The sequence below is a fragment of the Alosa pseudoharengus genome, unplaced genomic scaffold, assembly GCF_046254945.1.
Source record: "Alosa pseudoharengus isolate Yale_2024_CS ecotype anadromous, Long Island Sound unplaced genomic scaffold, YU_APseudo_1.1 YU_APseudo_1.1_scf_8, whole genome shotgun sequence".
NCBI lineage: Eukaryota > Metazoa > Chordata > Actinopteri > Clupeiformes > Clupeidae > Alosa > Alosa pseudoharengus.
The window spans coordinates 112501-130000 of NW_027468870.1; the positions used below are offsets into that span (position 1 = coordinate 112501).

The 17500-nt window shown below is 47.0% G+C and overlaps 3 non-coding genes and 2 pseudogenes across 3 annotated transcripts; 1 reads left to right on the plus strand and 4 right to left on the minus strand.

Moving 5' to 3' along the window:
• Positions 1–10157: 10157 nt before the first annotated feature.
• Positions 10158–10231, minus strand: LOC143112956 (U6 spliceosomal RNA; annotated as a pseudogene).
• A 731-nt stretch (positions 10232–10962) lies between these two features.
• Positions 10963–11034, plus strand: trnad-guc (transfer RNA aspartic acid (anticodon GUC)). The gene has a single exon. It is a non-coding gene; the product is annotated as a tRNA-Asp (tRNA).
• A 66-nt stretch (positions 11035–11100) lies between these two features.
• On the minus strand, positions 11101–11171 carry trnag-gcc (transfer RNA glycine (anticodon GCC)). Its single transcript has one exon. It is a non-coding gene; the product is annotated as a tRNA-Gly (tRNA).
• A 144-nt stretch (positions 11172–11315) lies between these two features.
• trnaq-uug (transfer RNA glutamine (anticodon UUG)) lies at positions 11316–11387 on the minus strand. Its single transcript has one exon. It is a non-coding gene; the product is annotated as a tRNA-Gln (tRNA).
• Positions 11388–17333: 5946 nt separating this feature from the next.
• Positions 17334–17407, minus strand: LOC143112957 (U6 spliceosomal RNA; annotated as a pseudogene).
• Between the last annotated feature and the right edge of the window lie 93 nt (positions 17408–17500).

The window sequence follows — 17500 nt, forward strand, 5'->3', positions numbered from 1 at the left end:
GTAGTTATCTTCGTAAGACCCTTGGGTGGCTGTGATGTAAATGCTGTAGCGAAATTCGAAGCGTAAATATACAAATTTGATGTTTGAAGTGTAACTGTTATTTCCATAAGAATGCATTGAGATGAATGGGCACAGATAGTGTAGTCTCCTAACGAGACCTCTCAAATTCGGAATAATGCATAATATTAAAATCTGAAAACGTAGTTATCTTCGTAAGACCCTTGGGTAGCTGTGATATAAATACTGTAACGAAATTCGAAGCGTAAATATACAAATTTGATGTTTGAAGTGGAACTGCGATCGTTTCCCATAGGAATGAATGGAAAACACAGCCTCCTAACAAGACCTCTCAAAATCGGAATAATGCATAATATTAAAATCTGAAGACGTAATTATCTTCCTAAGACACTTGGGTAGCTGTGATGTAAATGCTGTAGCGAAATTCGAAGTGTAAAGCTGTGTATTTTGTGTTTGTGTGTGTGGCAGTATGTTATGCTAAGTTAACGTTAAAACGGGGGGGGGGGGGGGGGGGGGCGATTAGGCCACTGTCCAGCTATTGTAAAACCTAATGGTCTGATATCCTGACATTATTATATTAACAGTGTTATCCCAACACCCCAGGTGAGGCTAACAGGTAATGTGTATTAACAGTGCAATTAGTCAGTGCAGTGTATTACAATGTTTTGTTTCTTTTTGTCTTTCAGAAAATGTCAGGTGATCAGGTGGTGCCCTCTGGCCCCCAGAGCTGGGCAACACGGTGGTGGGGTTTGGTGCATATTCACACCACACCTTTAGGTCCCTGTACAAAGTGCAGGATGAAGAGAGTCGAATGTAAGTAGTAGTAGTGTGTGTGTGTGTGTGTTTGTTTGTTTGTTGATTTAATGTATGTGTTTGTGTGTTTTTTTCCCCCCTTTGCTCTTTTACTGTAGCTATCTGGATTGGGTACGACAGCTGACGGTGATAGTGGAGTCCAGAATAGGCCGTCTGAGGAGCTATGTGCTGGCCCGGGACAAGGAGCTAGGTGCCTCCTCCTCGGACCCATCACCTGACGCTGTAGTGCCTGAGTGCTGAGGTCAACTCTCCCCGTAAGTATACATGTTGATGTGAATACACTTGTAATGCATGTGTAATACACCGTGCTAACGCTGATATGTGTTGTCAGGCACGTACAGGGGCACCCCACCAGCCGTGGCCCTCTCTTTCTCCTCTTTCTCTCTCCTCCTCCTCAGCAGCCACTTTTGTATATATTTGTGTATATAGTTTTTTTAAATTGTTTTTAATAAAAATAAATATTGTTCAGAAAAAGACTGTCTGTTTCTGTGGAGGACAAAAAACACCATAAAAGCAGGTTGAAATAAGCAATAAGTAAATGAACACACAATAAAAGCTGGTTGAAATAAAGCCATGCTTAAATAAACAATTAATAAATGAACACACCATAAAAGCTGGTTGAAATAAAGCCATGCTTTAATAAACAGTAAGTAAATGAACACACCATAAAAGCTGGTTGAAATAAAGCCATGCTTAAATAAACAATTAATAAATTAACACACCATAAAAGCTGGTTGAAATAAAGCCATGCTTTTTATAAATTAAATAATTTATTACAATTACAGTGTAATTAATGTAGTATTACCAACTTTTTAAATAGTTTACTGTTAAATTTAACTTTGTTTTCTTATTTTCTATGTAGCTTTGGACACGCATCTGCTATAATATCATAACCATAACCATGAGTGAATGTTTATTGGCTTGTTCTATTTGTATGTCCCGCCCTACCAAAACCTCGCAATGTTTCATTGGCCTGTTCTATTAAATTCTGCTCCGACTGAATTTCGTAAAAATTCACGGACGCATGGTCATTCATTTCATTCATTCAGCAGGAGCAAGGAAAGGAAGTAAGGAAGTTTCACTGCACGTAAGTTATGTCTTTTTGTCTCCATAACAGCAATTACAATCAGTATTAAAACAGCTTAATATTCTGCAAAGTTTAAACAAACTTTATATTGCGATTAGCATGTCATTACCATTTAAATGACTTTAATGTGCTGTAATGTACTTTAATGTACCTGTCAAATCGTGACAAGAAAAAAAGCGAAATATGCATAAAACTAAGATCTGAAAACGTAGTTATCTTTGTAAGACCCTTGGGTAGCTGTGATATAAATGTTGTAACGAAATTCGAAGCTTAAATACACACATTTTATGTTTAAAGTGTAACCGCAATCGTTTACAATAGGAATGAATGGAAAACACAGCCTCCTAACGAGACGTGTACAGTTCGGAATAAACCATAAAACTATAATCGGACGACGTTTTTAACTTTCTTAGACCCTTGGGTAGCTGTGATATAAATGCTGTAACGAAATTCGAAGTGTAAATCTGTGTATTTTGAGATTAAAACGCAACCGCTATGTTTCATTTGGCAGTATGTTAAGTTAACGTTAATGGGTGGGGGGACAGGGCAATAGGTCACTGTCCAGCTAGCTGCTACTGTAAAACCTAATGGTCTGATATCCTAATATTATCATTGACATTGAAAGTATTATCCCAACACCCCTAATGGGCTGATATCCTGACATTAACATTGATATTAAAAGTGTTATCCCAACACCCCAGGGGAGGCAAACAGGTAATGTGCATTAACAGGACAATTAGTCAGTGAAGTGTTTTGTTTCTTCTTATCTTTCAGACAATGTCTTACAGCCCCGTGTTTCGTTTTGAGCCCTCGTCCTCTGAGCTCACCCTTCGGCCCTCTGCAGCCGCAGAAAAATTTATCAAGCAGGGCTCTGCCAGTGGTGGGCAGGTGAAGAGGGCCGATGTGGTTCGAGCCGAGGCGAGGGCTAGAGCGTGGAAGAAGTACGGGGTCCACAACGAGCAAGCGGTGCTGGCCGAAAGTGAGCTCCAGATCGGCCAGTACCGCGGGCAAACATTCCAGTGGCTGCTGAGCAACAACGTGGGGTTCGCCGTAAAGATCCTGGCGTCCCACCAGAAGGAGAGAGAGGGAGGGGACACCACAACTACGCCCCAGATGCAGAACAAGGACGCCCTTGCCTCCTACGCCGGGCTGTACCCACCCATGGTGACGGCCGTCGCCAGGCGTAGGTTGTGCGAGGGCTCCTTGTCTGCAGGGGCGGGGCTGGGAGACACGCTGGTGGGGTTTGGTGCGCACAGCCATCGCACCTTAAAGTCCCTGTATGACGCGCGGGACCAAGAGAGTCGAACGTAAGTAGTGTGTGTGTGTGTGTTGATTTTGATTGTGTGTGTGTGTGTGTTTTTGCTGATTTTGTGTGTTTTCCCCCCTTTGCTCTGTTACAGCTACGTGGCATGGATACGGAAGCAGAAGGTGGGAGCTCGGTCCAGGATGGAGGCCCTGAAAATGTATGTGCTGGCTCGGGACAAGGAGCCCAAGACCGCACCTGAGCCAGCACATGTCCTCCCACCGCCAGGTAATAGCACCGTCTACAAAACAGCCTGTAAGGTGCTTTTCACAACACACCAGTGCTTCATCATGTTATTCTTTGCCTCCAGGCGCCTCCTCCTCGGACCCGAGCGACACCGAACTGCTCGCTGCCGCCGTCGAGGTCGACTCTCTCCCTCCCCGTAAGTATACATTTTATTGTAAATACACTTGTAATGCATGAGTAATGCAAGTACTAACGCTGATATGTGTTGTCAGGCACGTACAGGGACGCCCCACCAGCCGCCCCACCAGCCGTGGTCCCCTCTTCCTCTCTCTCCTCCTCTCAGCAGCCACTGGAAGGACCAGGAGTGGTGGCTCTTCAGCAGACTGCCTCCGGCAAAGAGGTATGTATGATGTGAGTGTGTATGATGTGTGTGTGTGTATATGTGTGTTTGTCTGCTGCACATTCAGCTCACTAACTGTGTGTCTCTGCTGTCTGCTGTGTGTGTTTCAGCTGCTTCCCCTCAGCTGGAGGCAGACGCTGCCTGAAGAGCAGCAGGAGTGGGTGGGCCGGGCGCTGTTCCGGAGGGCAGCCGATGGGAAGGTTGCCCTCACGACACAGCTGAAGCTGTGGTGGTATCCGCCAGGCGCCCGGCCCCTCTACACGCAGCCCCCCGCCACAGCCCACGCCTTCTTCCAGCGCCCATTCTTTCTGTGGATGCCCTACAGGATGTGGGCATACCACCTGACGTGCCCTGCCTGTGGGCGCAAACTGATGGGCGCTGGACTATACAGGACCGTCCGGAGGGTCCTGGACAGGAGTGGGTGGTACCACATGGGTACAGAGTACCTTCAGTGCCCCTCCTGTCACAAGAAGGTCGCGGGCTGGTCGCAGGACATCTTGGAGCAGCTGGACATCGCGCACCGCGAACAATTTCCAGCTGTTCTGACGTACAAGTATGTCACAAGAAAGTCATTCAACATTCATTCAACATGCTTTTTTTTCTGTTGATTGTTCTCTGTACTTAACTATATTTGTCTGTATTCTCTGTGTTCTGTTTCCATCACAGGTTGTCCTGCGACAGAGCGGTGATTGGGCTGCTAAAGGAGCGCACCTTGGGCAACGGTGTGGCTCGCCTCCGTGCCTCCCTGGTGGAGCAGCACACCAGGGAGTGGATGGCGCGGTCGATGCAGTATCTTTCCGTGCTCCGCAAGCTGAGGGCACCTGGAGCGGCACCACAGGAGGTGTCGCTCCCGGACATCATCAAGGTGCCCGGACTCACCTGGCTCGGTGGGGTCTACGTCCGTGAAGCCATGACCAGGCTGGACGAGACCAGGGCCAGAGTGACGTCCATTTTTGGCGATCTTCTTAAGATGGACTCCACGAAGAAGGTGAGATTTCTCTCTCCACTGTGCCGTTACCTTGTATAATGTTACTGTGGTGTGCCGTGTGTCTAACTGTGTGTTTGCGCTGTGTCTTGCAGATCGCCAATAAGCTTGCGGGTGGTGCCGCTGGCTCGGCCGCCTGGGTAACCAATGTTGGCAACGAGTACGGGCAGGTACTCGTGTCCGTCCTCACTGCAGCCGAGGGGGACGGACTGACCAACATGGCGGCCGGCCTGATGCAGCGGTACCGCAAAGCCGGAAAGGCCCCTCCAAAGGTCATGTACGTTGACCGGGACTGCTGTGTCACCGTGGGAACATCGGCAGTGCAAAAGATGTACCACGAGTGGCACGAGCTGGTGGTCAGGCTTGACGTGTGGCACCTCATGCGACGCTTCGCGAGGGGTGTCACCACAGACAGCCACCAGCTCTATGGCCTCTTCATGGCGAGGATTTCCTTCGCCATCTTCGAGTGGGACGACGAGGACGTCGCCCGCTTGAGAGAGGCCAAGCAGTCCGTGGAGGGGCGGGACGCCCACATCAAACTGTCAGCCAAGGAGCTCGCTCGCCATTGTCGCCGCCGTACGAGGGGTGCGGCGGAGACAGAGCGGCTCCTCCGGGAGGTGCTGGACACTTTCTCGGGGCTGACGGACACCATGGGCGTCCCATTGATCGACCGCGCCCGCATGGAGGAGATCTGGAGCACGCAGCGCCGCCACCTCGACTGCATCCAGGACCCAGAGGGGGTGGAGCTGTACACCAAGACGGGTGAGGTCACCAAGGGTGGTGTGAGGCTCCCCGTCTTCAGGTGTGCACGAGGCTCCACTTCCCTGGAGTCCTTCCACCTGCACCAGTGCCGCTTCATACCAGGTATATTTTTTCCACCACATTTACATGTGTTGTTGTTGTTTTGTGTTTTTGCTTTTCACTAACTCTTTGCTCTCTCCCCCCCATGTTTTTTTTTAATGTTTTCCAGGTACAACTGCAAGTGATGTCCACTTTCAGGTGTACCTGCTGGAGGGCCTGGTGCGGTGGAACGAAGACCGCGGCAGAGCGGCAGTCGAGGGAGGACAACGTGCGGCGCTGCGTTGCTACAGTGCCCAACTGCAGCACAGCTTCAACCAGCTGGCCCAGGAGTTCAAGGGGGTCACGCTGGTTGAATCCTACACGGAGCCCAGGGAGTACACAGGTACAGAGAGATCTGCGACAGACAGTGTTTGCTGCTGCTGCTGTCTTGTGGCATCTGCTAATGTGTGTGTGTGTCTTTCCCTCCCTCTCTCTCTTTCTGCAGGGGAACTCTTAGGGGTGGAGTACCTGTACTCCCAGACAAACGCTGTGCTGCAGGATCTGGGGGATCCCGACGCTCCGGATGGGACAGACGAGGCCGAGGAGGAGGACGTCACTGACACTGATGAGGGCTTCCAGGAAGAGGAGGAGGAGCCAGAGGAGATCCGTCTCCTCGCCTACCACAGCGCTCTCCTCCAGGAGCCCCACAGTGTCAGAGAGGCCTCGTCATCCCAGTCGGGACCCCCCCACCCACCCCACCCACCTCCTGCCGACGACAGGATGGAGGTGCAGCCGGTTGAGGAGGAGGAGGAAGTGAGTGCACAGCTGCCTTGTAACATTTCATATTCCCTGAGGTTGTATGCTTGCTGTGTTTGCTCATGTGCTGTGTCTTGTGTGTTGTTGTGCTTTCTTTCAGGACGTCGTTGGGCCAGACGGTCACCTCGGCTACCATCACGTGGTGGCCCTGGCCCATGCCCTCGTGGAGCTGCGGCACCACGCCTTCGTCACACAGCGTCAGTCCAGAGAGGTGGTGGCTCTCTGGGACAAGCTGGCGGACTGTGACAAGGCGTCGGTGACCTTCCCCCCCCGCCACCAGGACAAGCTGGTCAAAGGCCGCTTTAAGACCAGCAACAGGCACGCTCACACGCCAGGGGTGGACAGTGTGAAGCGGTAAGCAGTCACTGCATTAATAATTTAGCTTTTTTAGAGCCTGCTATAGTCAGTCACTAACACTTTCCCTCTCCCTCTCTCTCTCTCCAGTGTCGTCCTGGGTCAGGGGGCGGGAGCGGCACAGTCTCCTAAAGCCAGCAGGCTTGTTGAAGCCATCATGCTGGAGCTGTGCCGCGCATACAGCCACGAGGGCAAGACGCTCGCCGGGGTCCGCATCAACCGCTGGGGTGCCGTCATGAGGGACTACAAACAGATACAGGACAATGTGGTCAACTGTCCTGCCCTCATGGCGAGCACCCGGATCCAGTTGTTTGATGTTAATCAGCGGACCCTGTCGATGTGGTAAGTCAATATACTTTGGCTCACAGCACTGATGTTGATAATGATTTTTAGCTTTGTTGTGATTAATAATGTATTTTTTTCTGTCTGTTTTTTTATTTCTTGTTAGGCACAACCAGAGGAGCAAGGCGATGATGCGGGACACCATCGCCATCGCAGTCCCAGGGCCCAGCGCTCCCCAGACTGCAGCGGAGCCCCTGCCTGCCCCACGGACTCTGCTGCAGCAGCCCCAACAGCCAGACCAGCCCCTCCAGCACCGCCTGCCCGCGGACGCCTCTGGTCTGGCTGCCACCATCCGGGGGCCGCTGGCCCCTGAGCTGTATGACATCATCGCCGCCTTCCAAAGTGCCACATCCTCCTCCTCCTCAGCCATGGACACCACCCCGTCCGCCATGGACACCACCCCGTCCACGCAGGCTCCCTCGTCCAGCATCGCCGCAGCCACTGCTCCAGCCGCCGCTCCAGCAATCGCCATCGCTGGAGCCATCCCCCGCTCTACTGCCTGGAGGCACAAGATCCAGGCAGAGCAGGAGCGTCGTGCCCGGGAGGAAGGGCTCTTCCTCAAGCCCTTCAAAAAGGTCTCCCGATTTCAGTGCAGGCGCTGTGGCCAGCCTAAGACCCGGGAGTACGGCCACAGCCGCTACAAACGGGAGACCTTTTGCGCCCGGGCCGACGGGGGAACAGTGGAGCAGTGGCTCCAAGAACTAAAGCGGCGAGAGCGCGAGGGGCCACTCCCACCACCACCCTGACACTGTATATAGTCTGTTTTTTTGTAAATAGTTATTGTTATTATTTTAATAAATAATTTTATTGTTCTTAAACCAAACTTCTCCTCTTTATTTATATTTTATGGCTTTAAGTCAGTTACAACATAACTTTACTGCTACTGCAGCCACCCACTTCACACTTACACACTTCACACTTGGCCTCTTTTGTCTCTCGCGATGGCCGTCCAGGCTACTCCTTTTGTCCATCATGATGGCCCATCAAGCTAAAACAATAAGGCAGAGTGGAGTAGCCACACGCCAGACGGTCTCCCAGAGGTGTGTCCAGCTCCCTTCACTGACAAAGTACAAATACAGGTGCAACATTTCTTTAAACCACACTTAGACAATATGAAGGCAATGCAGAAGACCAAGAACTGTGAGCCTGAACCAGAGGGTGTGGAGCTGGAGCTAGAGGAGCTGGAGCCAGAGGGTGTGGATCTGGAGCTAGAGGAGCTGGAGCCAGAGGGTGTGGAGCTGGAGCCAGAGGGTGTGTATCAATCTCGTTAAATTGTTTTAATCTGTGTGTACCAGTCCATTTAATTTTACCTAGACTAAAAGAGTTATTTATTACCTGTGTTTAGTGAGTGACAGCTTCAATGCTGCCACCGCCGCTGCTGCTCCAGCCAAAAAGAAGAGGAGGCCTCCAACATGCGGGGTATGTGGGTTGGAGAGGACCGCGAAGAACGGTCACACCAAGTTCCAGGGCACTCCCTACTGCCAGCTTGGGGAGGGCCCTGGAGCTAAGACGCCGGTGGAGTGGCGGCGACAGCAGAGGGCGGCCGTAGCGGTGGACTTGGCATCCAAGCCGGGGATGCCACACAGAGTCACCATAAGCCGCTGGAGGAGCAGGATGTGGAAGGACAAGAGGGTGCGGCAGGAGGAGATGGGGAAGACCCAAAGCCAGCCGGGGGACCCCTGTAATATGTGTGGCAATGAGAGGACACTGGATGAAGGGCATGCGTATTTCAAGGGGCAATTTTACTGCGAGCTGGAGGGGGGCCCTGGGTCACTCACAGCTCGTGAGTGGCTCGCGGCTCAGCGCACCCCAGACGAGGCAAAGAAGGTTCCGAGAACCACTCTGTGGAACCTCAAAAAAAGGATGGAGAGGCAGGCTGCCAGCTCTCCTTCACCTGGGCCTTCCAGGAGGAAGCCAAGACGCATTTCCACCAGCTCTTCCTCCCCTGGCCCTTCCTCCCCTGCACCTCCTTCCACTAGCTCCCCTTCCTCTGCGCCTCCTTCCCCTGGGCCTTCCAAGAGGAAGCCAAGGCGCATTTTCACCATTTCCACCAGCTCTTCCTCCCCTGGCCCTTCCTCCCCTGCACCTCCTTCCACTAGCTCCCCTTCCTCTGCGCCTCCTTCCACTGGGCCTCCCAGGAGGAAGCACAAGCCTCACAAGCCCCACAAGCTGCGTATTTGCCAGCGGTGCCTCCAGCCGGCACAAAAAGACTTTGGCCACAGTCGGTTAGGTGGGAGGAACTTCTGTGCCCTATACGCAGGCAAAAGTGTGGAGCTGTGGCTTGCTGAGAAGAGGGACCTGAGAAAAACACTCTTGTAAATATGTATATAGTTTTTTTTTTTTTACAGTCAATAGTTTTATATATATTTTTTTCTAGTTATAGTCTTACTGTTTGTGTTTTTATTTATTGTTTGTATGCTACAAATTAATTAAATTAATTGCCTAAAGACTATCTCTTCACTTTATGTGGAAGAAAACACCATAAAAGCTGGTTGAAATAAAGCCATGCTTTAATAAACAATCAATAAATGAACACACTATAAAAGCTGGTTGAAATAAAGCCATGCTTAAATAAACAATTAATAAATTAACACACCATAAAAGCTGGTTGAAATAAAGCCATGCTTAAATAAACAATTAATAAATTAACACACTATAAAAGCTGGTTGAAATAAAGCCATGCTTTGATAAACGAACCTTTGTCACAATTACAGTTTAGTTGAAATACATGGGTTTTGAAACAAATAGACAAATGTCATAAAAAGCATGTTCATAAATGCTTTGATGGGAGAAATCAACACTGGCCCTTTAACCGGTCGTCTGTGTACCCTGACGTAACCTTTGATTGACACGTGTGTCTTATTTGTCTCATTTGTATGGCCTCAAACGGCCTTGCGTCCCATTTTTCACTACATTTATTCGGGATAAATACTTAGAGGGCATCGTTTAATCCAATTTTAGGCAGGGCTGTGGGGCTAGGTCTAGGAAAACGGTAGGCAGGCGGCCGTGCGCTCCCGCGCACGGGACGGTGGCATTCGCCGCCGTCGGGGCCAACATCGCAGAACCGTAAGTTTCCTTCGCGCAGGGGCCATGCTAATCTTCTCTGTATCGATCCAATTTTAGTAGGTGTGCTGCCGTAGCGAGCACATCCTAGAAGCGTCTCACCTCAGCATATAACCCCCCACCTCAGCCCAAGCGCTGACTGCCAGGGTGGGTGCTGCAGGCAAGAAAACCCTCTTCAATCCTTCCAAGTGTCCCAGGAAAGGGTAACTAAGGTAAACCAGATGACAAACTTTACATGGACAGCTAAGCAGAGTGCTTCAAAAACTGCAAATTGACATTTAAAGTCATAAGTTTTGCATAAGGAATGGCCAGGTGGAAATAAGGGGCGGAGCCTTGGTCCCCAGGCAGACGGGAGTGGGGTTAGGCCTAACCCCAACCCCACTCCAGGGTCCTGCCTGCTTCCAGTTCCACAACCCTAAAATGTACATTTACATTTACATGTTCCCAATTCCCTTCCTGTTCCCCAATTAAGGTTGAGATTTTCCCCTTTGACCCCTCACTCTTTTGCCTTTGCAATTTTATTTTTTCCTCATTATTTGATTTTCTACACTGTTATTACTTTGTTATTACACTGTTATTACTTTGTTATTACACTGTTATTACTTTGTTATTACACTGTTACTATTATGTTATTATTATGTTATTACACTGGTTTTTACTCTGTTTGGTTGATCTTTTAGCACTTTAAGCACAATAAATAACATCTTCCCCTCACCTAACCCTAAATGTTGAAGCACCTGAAGACAAGCAGCCTAAGCCCTGAAGTGGAAGCTTCAGGAAGGTGGAGCAGAGAGTCCTGTGAAGCCACAGGGTCTTCCTCGTTAGTATAGTGGTGAGTATCCCCGCCTGTCACGCGGGAGACCGGGGTTCGATTCCCCGACGGGGAGATGCTTCAGCCTTTTGGCTTAAACCCTGACCTTTATGTTGGAATGGGAGCAGGAAAAGTCTAGAGATGCATTGGCCGGGAATCGAACCCGGGCCTCCCGCGTGGCAGGCGAGAATTCTACCACTGAACCACCAATGCTTGCACCGCCTGATGGAGGGCTGCTCACAGGTTTTCCAGAGGTGGCAATTGCAGTGTGAGAATCAGAGCACCTGCCAGGTGCAGTGAAGTTTGTGGCAGTGAGTAACCGAAAAGCCGTAAAACGCTGCTGCCAAGGCCAAGCGGAGGTTCCACCGAGATTTGAACTCGGATCGCTGGATTCAAAGTCCAGAGTGCTAACCATTACACCATGGAACCGAGAGTGAGGGTCCATCAGGTACAGTAAACCAAACCCACGTAGAGCCCCTTGCCCTCCTGGATTTAACTTTCACTGAAATGTGAAGGAGGCACATGGGTGACGGTGGATGTCTATTCAGCAACCCTAGGCCTCGTTCGATACCCACTCTATGGTCCTGCCAGCTTCCGGTTCCTCAGCCCTAGCCCCAACCCTATCCCTCTTGGCCTGGTTTGTCATTAGAAGGCAGAAAGGTAGATGAGGGGGGACCTTGACCATGTTTTCAGTGACCTTAGGCCTAATTTTAGGGTCCTGTCTGCTTTCGGACCCACAACCCTGACCCTTAACCAAACCCTAACCAAAATATGGAACGCTTCACGAATTTGCGTGTCATCCTTGCGCTACAGCATTTACATCACGCTCCTTACCTGTGTCTTATCTGTGTCTCATTTGTCTGGCCCGTCATTGGCTTGTCTTATTTGCATGTCCCGCCTTTACAACAAACCTTGCATGTTTTCATTGGCTTGTTCTATTACATTCTGGTCCGTGATTGGCTGAATTCCCCAGCGCGAAGTTTTGAGTTGAAGTTTACTGTCGTCTCTCCCGCTCTAGACACTCTACTTTTCACGGCTCACAGTAAAAGTTCCTCATATCTAAACAACACGTAAGTTATGTTTTTTGTCTGTGGTCGGACAACTTTAGCAGTGATGTAAATGCTGTAGCGAAATTCGAAGTGTAAATATACGAACTTTATGTTTAAAGTGTAACCGCGAATGCATTGAAATGAATGGGCACAGATTGTGTAGCCTCCTAACGAAAGCTCTCGCGTTTGGAAAAATGCATAAGATTAAAATCTGAAAACGTAGTTATCTTCGTAAGACCCTTGGGTAGCTGTGATATAAACGCTGTAGCGATATTCAAAGCGTAAATATACAAACTTTATGTTTAAAGTGTAACCGCCATCGTTTCCCATAGGAATGAATGGAAAACACAGTCTCCTAACGAGACCTCTCAAATTCGGAATAATGCATAATATTAAAATCTGAAAACGTAGTTATCTTCGTAAGACCCTTGGGTGGCTGTGGTGTAAATGCTGTAGCGAAATTCGAAGCGTAAATATACAAACTTTATGTTTAAAGTGTAACTGCGATTTCCATAAGAATGCATTGAAATGAATGGGCACAGATTGTGTAGCCTCCTAAAGAGGCCTCTCACGTTCGAAATAATGCATCAAATTAAAATCTGAAAACGTAGTTATCTTCGTAAGACCCTTGGGTAGCTGTGATATAAATGCTGTAGCGAAATTCGAAGCGTAAATATACAAATTTGATGTTTGAAGTGTAACTGTTATTTCCATAAGAATGCATTGAGATGAATGGGCACAGATTGTGTAGCCTCCTAACGAAAGCTCTCGCGTTTGGAAAAATGCATAAGATTAAAATCTGAAAACGTAGTTATCTTCGTAAGACCCTTGGGTAGCTGTGATATAAATGCTGTAGCGATATTCGAAGCGTAAATATACAAACTTTATGTTTAAAGTGTAACCGCCATCGTTTCCCATAGGAATGAATGGAAAACACAGTCTCCTAACGAGACCTCTCAAATTCGGAATAATGCATAATATTAAAATCTGAAAACGTAGTTATCTTCGTAAGACCCTTGGGTGGCTGTGGTGTAAATGCTGTAGCGAAATTCGAAGCGTAAATATACAAACTTTATGTTTAACCCTTTAATGCCGTGCGTATCAAATTTGAGACATGCATTTCTGAGACCCATTGTGTCACCATGAGTTATAAACTTTGCATAAAACCCTGTTGTATACAATCTGCTACTTGTCTTCTGCCCTCTGGTGTATACCTTTTGCATTACAACAATTCTGGCATGTGGTTTGTTAGAATTCAAAATGGCGGAAACTCATTAGCACCCTGCTGATTATGTAAAGGTCAAGGATATTGGTCATTTGATGATTTTATGGTAAGATTTACCTTTACATATTTATCAATATTTTAACATGAAAAATTACTTTGTTCAAAAAACTTAAAATTACTTAAAATTTCAAAATGTAGTTTGGTGTAAAATCGAGCAGAAAATGTTTGTATCAAAATTGATACAGCAGGTATTTAGTGGTAAATCCTTCAATAGTCATGATTATTTTTTCTGGATGTTATATGTATATTATGTCTTCCATAGTCCATAATACAGTGTTTTAAGGAATCAATTACATAATTTACAGATTGAAATGTGATATTTACAACAAATAATTCATAATTCTTATTCATAATTCATAAATATCTATGCTATGGCTAATTTATAGATGGCTAAAAGGGAAAAAGCTAAAAGGAACAGGAATAAAAGGCAGTTCTCTACTGAAGATGTCCTGAATTTTCTTGATGGCAATTTGAGTGACATACAGGGCCTTGTAGAGACAGATGATGAAGTGGAAGATAGGAATTGGACTCCTAATGCAGAGCATGATGATGAAAGTTCTAGTAGTAGCAGTGAGGAAGATGAAAGTATTGACCAGAGACCTGAAACTGGAGAGGGGGTTCCAACAGTTAGACAGGCAACAAAGAGGTGTGGAAGAGGCAAAGAAAAAAGTAAAGAGAAGAGGAGAAAGACACACACAGCTGAAAGTGTTGACAAGACGAGCTCAGAAGAAGAGAGTGCAACAGCAACACATGCCACAAGTACAAAGAAATCTGCAAAGAAAAAGACGAATAGGGAGTACAAATGGAGAAAGGCCGACTTTGAATCTCCAGATGTTCAATTTGATGACAGTGTAGATGAAGCAATTGAAGATAGGTCTGAGTTTACACCATATATGTACTTCAAGCAATTTGTGACAAATGAAATGTTACAGCTAGTTGCAGACCAAACAAACCTGTATAGTGTGCAGAAAGAAGGAAAATCAGTCAACACAATTGTCAAAGAAATTGAGCAAGTTCTTGGTATGTACATGTACATGGGTTTGGTACAGATGCCCAATGTTAGAGCCTATTGGGAATTGGATACAAGGTACCCTAAAGTTGCAGATGTAATGTCACGGGACCGATTTCAGAAATTGCTGACACTGCTCCACTTCGAAGACAATCTCTGTGTGACTGAAGATGTAATGAAGGATAAAATGTGGAAACTCAGACCATGGCTTGAAAAGCTACGACAGCAATGCCTTCAAATACATCCTGAAGAACATCATGCAGTCGATGAGATCATGGTTCCTTTCAAGGGGAAATCTCAGCTGAAAGTCTACATGCCAGGAAAACCCCACAAATGGGGGTTCAAAATGTGGGGACGTGCAGGACAAAGTGGGTTCCTGTATGACTTTGACGTCTGTCAAGGGCCAACAGATCCAAAAAAGGAAAGGTCTGATGTTGGTGTGAGTGGAGATGTGGTTCTCAAATTGACATCAACCCTTCCTGCAGGAAAGAACTATAAGGTGTTCGCAGACAACTATTTTACATCAGTCCCACTGCTGGAACACCTGCGGGAGAGAGGGATTCACTATGTTGGCACCATCAGAATGAACAGGGTACACAACTGCCAGATGATGGAGGAAAAAGACCTGAAGGAACAGGGAAGAGGGTCCATGGATCATAGAGTGAACCAAAACGGCATGATAATTGTCCGGTGGTATGACAACAAATCTGTCCACCTGGTGTCCTCTTTTGTTGGCATCACTCCCCAAGGTCAGGTGAAACGCTGGGATCGGAAGACCAAGACATACGTTATGGTTCCCAGACCAGCCATTGTGGAGACCTACAACAAATTTATGGGTGGTGTAGATCTTTCCGATATGCTCTCTGCCCTGTACAAATACAACTTGAAAACCAGAAGATGGTACTTGTATATTTGGTGGCATAGTATCACAATGGCACTGATCAATGCCTGGATCCTGTACCGAAGAGACCTGCGGGCACAAGACCAGGAGAGAGACGCCATGCCCCTGAGAAGGTTTCAGGCCTCAGTTGGCTCTTGTCTGATAAGCGCAGGAAAAGGCAAAGTCAGGCTCGGTAGGCCACTGTCCTCTCCATCACATTCCCCTTCGCCACACTCCTCACCATCCCCACCACGGGGAAGGCCACTGTGCAGTGTTCCTCCAGATGTTAGGAGAGATGGGGTTGACCACTTCCCAACCTGGGCACAACGACAAAGGTGCAAGCACTGCAAAGAAACTCCTCACTTTTCCCATGTGTTTTGTGGAAAATGCAATGTCCACCTCTGCCTAAACAAGGACAGGAACTGTTTCCTTGCTTACCATTTGGCAAAGTAAAAGAAAGAAGAGACTGTTGTTTTCAACGTTCAAAGATGCAGATGTTATAAAAAGAAAGAGTTTTTGAAGTTATTATTGTTTCAAATTTCTTGTGCTGCCTGGTTATCTCCTTGCTAAATGAAAGAAAAGGATGGAAAAAGGCAGCTGTTTAAAGAAAGAAATATTTGGATGTTATGGATGTCCAAAGATCTTACAAATGGCAAAGTTCTTGTTATTGCCCAAATTGTGTGTAATGCCCAAAGTATCAAATATGATACAAACAAATATTGTATGTAATGCCCAAAGTATCAAATATGATACAAACAAAAAAACATACTTGCAAATTATTTTTCTTATTTTTTTTTTTACATTTTGTTAAAGGGCCTAATAAAGACTTCAGATTTTAAAAAATAGAATTTTCTGTCCATTATTTATTGGTTTAGGTATTAAAGGGTTAAAGTGTAACTGCGATTTCCATAAGAATGCATTGAAATGAATGGGCACAGATTGTGTAGCCTCCTAAAGAGGCCTCTCACGTTCGAAATAATGCATCAAATTAAAATCTGAAAACGTAGTTATCTTCGTAAGACCCTTGGGTAGCTGTGATATAAATGCTGTAGCGATATTCGAAGCGTAAATATACAAACTTTATGTTTAAAGTGTAACCGCCATCGTTTCCCATAGGAATTAATGGAAAACACAGTCTCCTAAAGAGGCCTCTCACGTTCGAAATAATGCATCAAATTAAAATCTGAAAACGTAGGTATCTTTGCAAGACCCTTGGGTTGCTGTGATATAAATAATGTACTGAAATTTGAAGTGTAAATCGGTGTATTTTGTGTTTAAAGCGCAACCGCTCTGTCCCATTGTGTGTTAAGTGGTCCCCTCTTCCAGTCTCTCCTCCTCTCAGCAACCACTTCAGTATGTATAGTTTTCTTATAAAAACAATTGTCTTTAATAAAAATAAACATTAGTTGCTTAAATACTCTGTCTGTTTTTGTGAAGGACAAAAATCACCATAAAAGCTGGTTGAAATAAAGCCATGCTTTAATAAACAATTAATAAATGAACACACTATAAAAGCTGGTTGAAATAAAGCCATGCTTTAATAAACAACAAACAAATGAACATTTATTACAATTACAGATAGACAATTGGCATAAAAAGCATGTTCATAAAAGCTCTGATGGGAGAAATCAACACTGGCCCTTTAACCGGTCGTCTGTGTACCCTTTGATTGACACGTGTGTCTTATTTGTCTCATTTGTATGGCTGCAAACGGCCTTGCGTCCCATTTTTCACTACATTTATTCGGGATAAATACTTAGAGGGCATCATTTAATCCAATTTTAGGCAGGGCTGTGGGGCTAGGTCTAGGAAAACGGTAGGCAGGCGGCCGTGCGCTCCCGCGCACGGGACGGTGGCATTCGCCGCCGTCGGGGCCAACATCGCAGAACCGTAAGTTTCCTCCGGTTGTCTGTGTACCCTTTGATTGACACGTGTGTCTTATTTGTCTCATTTGTATGGCTGCAAACGGCCTTGCGTCCCATTTTTCACTACATTTATTCGGGATAAATACTTAGAGGGCATCATTTAATCCAATTTTAGGCAGGGCTGTGGGGCTAGGTCTAGGAAAACGGTAGGCAGGCGGCCGTGCGCTCCCGCGCACGGGACGGTGGCATTCGCCGCCGTCGGGGCCAACATCGCAGAACCGTAAGTTTCCTTCGCGCAGGGGCCATGCTAATCTTCTCTGTATCGATCCAATTTTAGTAGGTGTGCTGCCGTAGCGAGCACATCCTAGAAGCGTCTCACCTCAGCATATAACCCCCCACCTCAGCCCAAGCGCTGACTGCCAGGGTGGGTGCTGCAGGCAAGAAAACCCTCTTC